Raw genomic sequence first — 6,413 nt, 5'->3', positions numbered from 1 at the left:
GTTTGCTTTAAAATCCATCACCTACATAAGTCTGTGTGGTGCTGCTGTTCCCTCTGAGCTAATCAGATTTCCAGAAACCCAACTCATGCTTGTAAAACGCAGTAGGCGAAAGGTGTACAACTATATTTAATCTATTTCCAAATACCCATCCTTACACTAGCAGTTGTCTAGCTCTCTTACCGGGAAGCTGGAATGGCATGGAAGTTACTCTTGGAACACATACTGGGTTAAAGGCAATCTGGCTTGTAATTCAAGTCATCCGACTATCTTCTACCTGGTATTACCAGCAATTAGGTTATGAGATTGTGAGTGGGGACATGTGGCTACTAATAAAGATTTGATGGGCAGGAACAACTAGGAGCAGTCCCAAGCTATCTGGCATCACCCAGTATACAGGAAACATATCTGGAGAACTAGCAGCTAGTACATGACATGACACAAGAACCAAACAAGTGTCCATTATATATGCCTCATTGTAATGTGATTGTATTTGATAATCTTTTTCTTTTTATGGTGTGATTGTTTTGTGAAAAGTTTATTTTAAGCGATACACTAGGTTTTATTATTAATATGCTGCATTTTACTTTTAAATGCCTTACATGTGTCATAATGATCCTTTATGCACATTCCCAAAACTGGTTATTTTCACACAGCTATATTTAAACGGCAGTGGTTCGACTAGGGAGTCGACTGTAGCTCCTGGTATTGCTTGGTGTCAAGCTAACTGGGCTCTTTGAATTTACAAGCATGAGATAAGTAGCTATCAGCAATTTCACTTGCTGCATTCCATTTGAGGAGGACAACAGAGAATAAAATGGTCAGTCTTGCACATGGTGCCAACACTTTTCATAAGGCTAAAAGCTTTGCATTTTCCAAAATGCAAAATACATATTTTATTTATTTATTGCTTATTTATGTAGCGCCTGTACATCAAGTGGTGTTTCAAGGTGCAACAAAACAAGAAAGTGTGTGGCGGGGGAGACGGGGAAGAAAACAACAATAACGGTCCTACTATGCCTTGTGTCATTTGGAGTGTGCAAGTGCAGTAACAGTGAGTGCAGGGGTGAGGTGAGTGGGGAAGGGTGCAGGTAGAGTGGAAGGGAACATTCTAGGGTGGGAGGGAAGCACAGGGTAGAGTGGCGGCATACAAGTACAGGGCCGGGAGGAGGGGAATAGGAGGGCCCATTCGGCTAGGCAAGTGCCAAGGGGAGGCCAGGTGGGCAAGTGCCAGGGGATGCAGGGAGTGAGGACCATATGCTAAGTGCGAGGACGGGGGTGGACCAGGCTCGGTAGGGATGCACACCCCATCAGGCTAGTGGGGAGAAAGGGGCCTGGAAGGGCAAGTGCAGGTTAAAGAGAATGGAGTGCCCTGTAGGACTCAAAAGGGACCAGGCAGCCAGTCCATGAGGCAGAGGGGGGCATTAGCAGGGGATGGGGAGAGGAAAGGGAGAAGAGAAAAGGAGGGTCTCGGGAAGCTTTTGGAATTTAAGAAGTTCTGGCTCAAGCCTGAGAGGGGCAGGGAGGCCATAACACAGGGAGGTTCCTGCCGAAGAGAGAGATCTACCCCCACTCTGCTTAGAAAAGAATCTGATCTGCAGAGTATTGGAGCTAGAAAACTGAAAGTCGCTAGCAGGGAGGTATTTAGGGAGAGAGATTTGGATGAATCATGGTCCCATGCCTCAGAAAGCCTTGTGGATAATGCAGACGGTCTTGAGCTTGATCCTCACAGCCACAGGGAACCGGTGGAGAGATTCTAGGGCCGGAGAGATGTGGTCCATGGGTTTGAGGGCAAGGATAAGTCTCACAATCCTATTCTGGATTAGTTGAAGGTGGTAAGGGAGGATAAAGGTAGATTGAGGAAGAGCTGTTGCAGTAGTCCAGTTTAGAGAGACCAGAGCCCTGGAGACATTGGGTTTCTGGGAAAAAGTGAGGAAATTGAGAATGCCTCCGAGGAGGTGCAGCTGAAAGTGGGCCTTTGGAAAGGTCTGCAATGTGACGAGAGGAGTTGAAGATGACGCCAAGGTTTTTAGCCTCACAAGAAGGTGAGGGGAGGGATCCCATGGACGGTGGTCAGAGAGTAGGAGGGAAGGAGGGAGCAGGGGTCCCAATCAGAAGTATCTCAGTCTTACTGGCATTAAGGCAGAGATTGTTAGCAGCGCACCATACTTGAATAGTAAACAGCCAGTCAGGCATGAGAGAGGCAGAAGAAGAGAAAGTGGAGGGAAGCTTGAAGGAGAGCCGAGTATCATCCGCATAACACTGGAAGTGAGGAGAGAAGGTGGAAATCAGGTGGGCCATAGGAGCAAGGTAGATGTTGAAGAACCACAGCGAGAGGATATAACCCTAAGGAACGCCACAGGTGGAGGAGAGGAAAGGGCCCAGTTGGACCTGGGAAGGTCAGTCAGATAGGAAAGAGATCAACCAGTCCATTGCCAGGTCTCTGATGCCAAGGGTATCACAGAACGGATGTATAAGGGTGGCATGATTGACCATGTCAAAGGCAGAGGAAAGATCGAGAAGGATGAGAATGGAGGGAGAGTTGGAATCGAGAGCAAGTCTTCATGAGTGTTCAGCAGAGCAGTTTCTATGCCTCTGGCTGCTCTGAAGTCAGACAGATGGTCGCGGAGACAACCAACAGATTCAGTGTGCTGGATCAGTTAGGAGATTACCAACTTCTCCAAGAGTTTGCCCAGGAAATGGGTGATGGACATAGGGCAGTAATTAGCAGGGCAGCAAGGGTCGGCAGAGCGCTTTTGAGGAGACGGTGCACAAGTGAGTGCTTGAGAGGTAGTGGGAAGGAGCCGGTGGCAAAGGAGTGACTGCAAAAATCAGCCAACGCTGGAGCAAGGGATGCAATGTAGTCCTTGACAGTTTTGGAGGAGCTGGGGATCACCTGTTTGGAAGAGACTTTCATAGAGTGGACTTGTTTAGAGACCTCATCCGGTGCTATGGGCGAGAAGGATGAGAATAGGAAGGAAGAGGTAAGGGGGGCCAAGGGAAGCCTGAGAACGGGTGAGAAAAAAGCGAGGAGAGAAGAGGAGAGTGAGCACACGATGTGCAGTAGAGAGAGCCTGGGATGGCAGAAGAGAAGTGGAGACTGCAGTAGGATTGGTGAGTTCCTTGCAGATTTTGAACAGTTCAACACAAGGGGGGGTGCAAGCAAAAAGCTTAACAGAGGCTAGGGCACTAAATAACCTAAAACTAGGTCAATGAACACACACAAAAATTGCAATGCCCTCTAGCCAAATATAACAACATTTTCAACAACAAAAGAAAAATCTTTCAATCGGTATAAAACAAAAAAAAATATTTATTCTTATTTGTATTATTCAAAAAATTTGAAATCACATAACATAATTCACCTAAAATGCAATTTGCAGTACTAATTGGCAATGTAAGTTTGACACTGCTGTCATACCAATTTTTCAAACTCACCTATTGCTTTCACACCACTTATACATGCCACACACATAGCATAACCAATCGTGATAAAAAAGAACACGCATTAAAATCATATAGAGTTGTACGTCACTGAACAAACTGTAGACATATAACCCAAAAAATAATTTGTCCTCAAATGACTACATTTTTAATTGTTTTAATGTTACTATGTACAGGTTATATAATCATAACTTGTATTGTTACAAAATCTCTACTTCCTAGAGATGTATATGTATTCAGGGTCTTCGTCGACTCGAGTTTTCAGCTTAACCAAGGGTCCTCAAGGTGATTTGCGGACCAGCCTCCTCAGGACGAAGTGGATGGAAAGTGGTGAAAGTGGCTAATTTGTGCTGTGATGGAAAATTCACAAGATTAGAATTATTCATCCACAGACAGAAGCATGATGGGCAACTGTGCACCCATGGCAAGCTTAATGATTTCAAAAAAGGAGGAAAGAAAGAAGAGGAAAAAGGAAAGAAGAGAACAATCACTTCAACCCCAGGATTGCTAAATGAGCAGTTTAACAAATAAAAATGATCCACTTCTCTGTCCCCACAGAACCCCAGCTCAAGTGTCCGCCCCAAGAAGAAAGCAAGCCTTGGGAGGAAAGAGAGAAGGAGAGAGCAACCAGCCAGTACAAATGTTTGCCGTAAAATAGATAAACCACCCTAAAAGTTTGAGAATAGGTGGATGCGTGATAGCTCAATCTAAAAGTCACTGATAATCACCCAAGGCAAGAAATGAAGGGTGCAGGGGAAAGAAAGCACCCATGCATTGGTGGTGGCCACCCATGCCATATGAGGCAATAGGTTTACCTGAAAACAGCTGCTGTAAGTGCTGGGTTGCTGTTAGCAATCCTTGACAGATGACACTACGGCAAAAAGATGTTTCACATTAGTGTACATAGTTAACCATTTGCAGTCACTCGAACAAGTACAGTGGATTCAGAATTTACCTGTTTTTAATTTTTACGCTGTTAATTAAGCAGACTAACAGCCAAAATGGAATCCTGCGGTCGAACACGGCACCACTCTGCACTGTGATTCTATTTGCTAAGTGCTGTATCAGAAAGTGCTGTCAGTCAATCAAAACCATTTGCAGACACTCGAACAAGTACAGTGCATTCAAAATGTACCTGTTTTTAATTTTTACGCTGTTAATTAAGCAGACTAACAGCCAAAATGGACTCCTGCGGTCGAACACGGCACCACTCTGCACTGTGATTCTATTTGCTAAGTGTTTTATCAGAAAGTGCTGTCAGTCAATCAAAACCTGTCTCTTAACTGAAAAAAATCAAACCAAACCACTACCGGCTTGGTTGCATCTCACCTCTAAAGGTGCATACATTTTTTAAATCGAAAAGAGAGGGCATGGAAAAACAGACAGGGCAGGCATGGAGAAACCTTACCTGTTGTCTTTGTTGCCATGTGTATTTGTAATTATGTTATGGCAAGATTTCCCATTAGGCTGTGTGCAATGAATCAATGCAACTCAAAGTAAGCTCAAGTTTCTCACGTTGCTGTGAAGAAAAAAAGAAACACGGCTTGTTTGAGCCAAAAAGTTGAAACTGCTCTTGGGGGAAAAGCATTATTCCTTGCAGGAAAAACAATGTAGAAAGCATTCAGGGAGGCTGAGCAAAGCGTGAGAGGCTAGATCTTTACCTTGTGTCATAGCCGCCGTGCGTGTATATGACACATTCATGTGTTTCTTAATGGCTCCAGTAACTGGAATGTTCCAAATAACCAGTCAAGCTGTATACAGCAACTCGGAGGGAGTTGAAATTTCCTGCGCCGCTGTGAAAGAAGGAACACGGCCCCTTGTGAAAAAGACTGCACCCAGGGGAATGCGTCCCTCCTTCAAGAGAGAAACCCATGGAGAAAGGCATGACGTTTACCTTGTGTCATCGCCATCGCGCGTGAAGATGAAACATCCATTTGTTTCTCAAAGTCTCCATATGGAATGTTCAAGGATGATTGTGGTCCCCTTGCACTCGCAGTTCGTAAGGTATTGGCGCCTTACATGGAAAGTATATGCAGCATGGACATAGAAAGAGAACTGACCCCTGAGTGAAGGTTACTACATAAATCATGGATCGAGAAAGAGGACTGAATTCAGTTAGAGTCAGAATCACACGGTGCCTAACACAATTGAGAATGTGAACAGTTTAGCAGTGTTGTTGCATACTTGCCAACATTCTGTGACCATAAAGATGTAGGATTTTAAAAGTTTCATAAATAATAATTTGCATGACAATTACATCACAACAAAATACAAAACATACATTGTGGGCACCATTGAAGCATTCTAAAATACACAACCCACCAGAGAGCACATGGAAATATGTTCAAATGTTAAAAATGTATAATTCTGAATGGTAAGTTAACACCAAATTCAATGACCTAACTTCACAGAAGGCAATCAGAGCTGGTAGGCAACTTTTGCCACTGCTCTGTAGCAGAAGCCTGGGCAATACACTTGTATTCCTGCAGTGCAAGTTGAACACTGAATGACATGGAGACTGATAATGATAATAATGATAATGATGTGTTATTTATATAGCGCCTTAATCCAAAGCGCTTTACAAAGCACATATTTACATACAATATCACCAAACCAAAATTGATACTCATTTATCGACCTCGAAAGGATGAACGGCTAAGTTGGCCTTGCCAGGATTCGAACCTGTGACCTGCAGATCACGCTCAGATCGCAGCAGTATGCGCTCAACCCGCGGAGCTATCTTACCAACCCCCCCCTCAGTCTGATAGGCACATGCTGTGTGATGGTGCTACGCACTGCCACTTGCCTTCACTGGTGGTTCACTCTGTGGGTGGTTCTTTCTAACCGTCATTTGCTTTCTCATTATCCTCATTACTCATTACTCCTAGTCATGTTGTTCCTCGTCACAGTACTTACTCATTGAGGTCTCACCTCCATTAACAGTACCCTTCTTCAATTTTTTGTGTTGTTCC

General features: G+C 44.2%; 1 long non-coding RNA gene across 1 annotated transcript; it reads right to left on the bottom strand.

Moving 5' to 3' along the window:
• Window positions 1-3,295: 3,295 nt before the first annotated feature.
• Window positions 3,296-5,485, bottom strand: LOC138527281 (uncharacterized). Its single transcript, XR_011283853.1, has 5 exons — window positions 5,336-5,485; window positions 5,103-5,234; window positions 4,850-4,960; window positions 4,257-4,312; window positions 3,296-3,791 (listed from the first exon to the last, which is right to left on the bottom strand). It is a non-coding gene; the product is annotated as an uncharacterized lncRNA (long non-coding RNA).
• Between the last annotated feature and the right edge of the window lie 928 nt (window positions 5,486-6,413).

This window comes from Ambystoma mexicanum, chromosome 14, assembly GCF_040938575.1.
Source record: "Ambystoma mexicanum isolate Mex_15411 chromosome 14, UKY_AmexF1_1, whole genome shotgun sequence".
NCBI classification, from domain to species: domain Eukaryota; kingdom Metazoa; phylum Chordata; class Amphibia; order Caudata; family Ambystomatidae; genus Ambystoma; species Ambystoma mexicanum.
The sequence above is the reverse complement of the archived record's forward strand: the minus strand, read 5'-3'. Positions and strand labels throughout refer to the sequence as shown.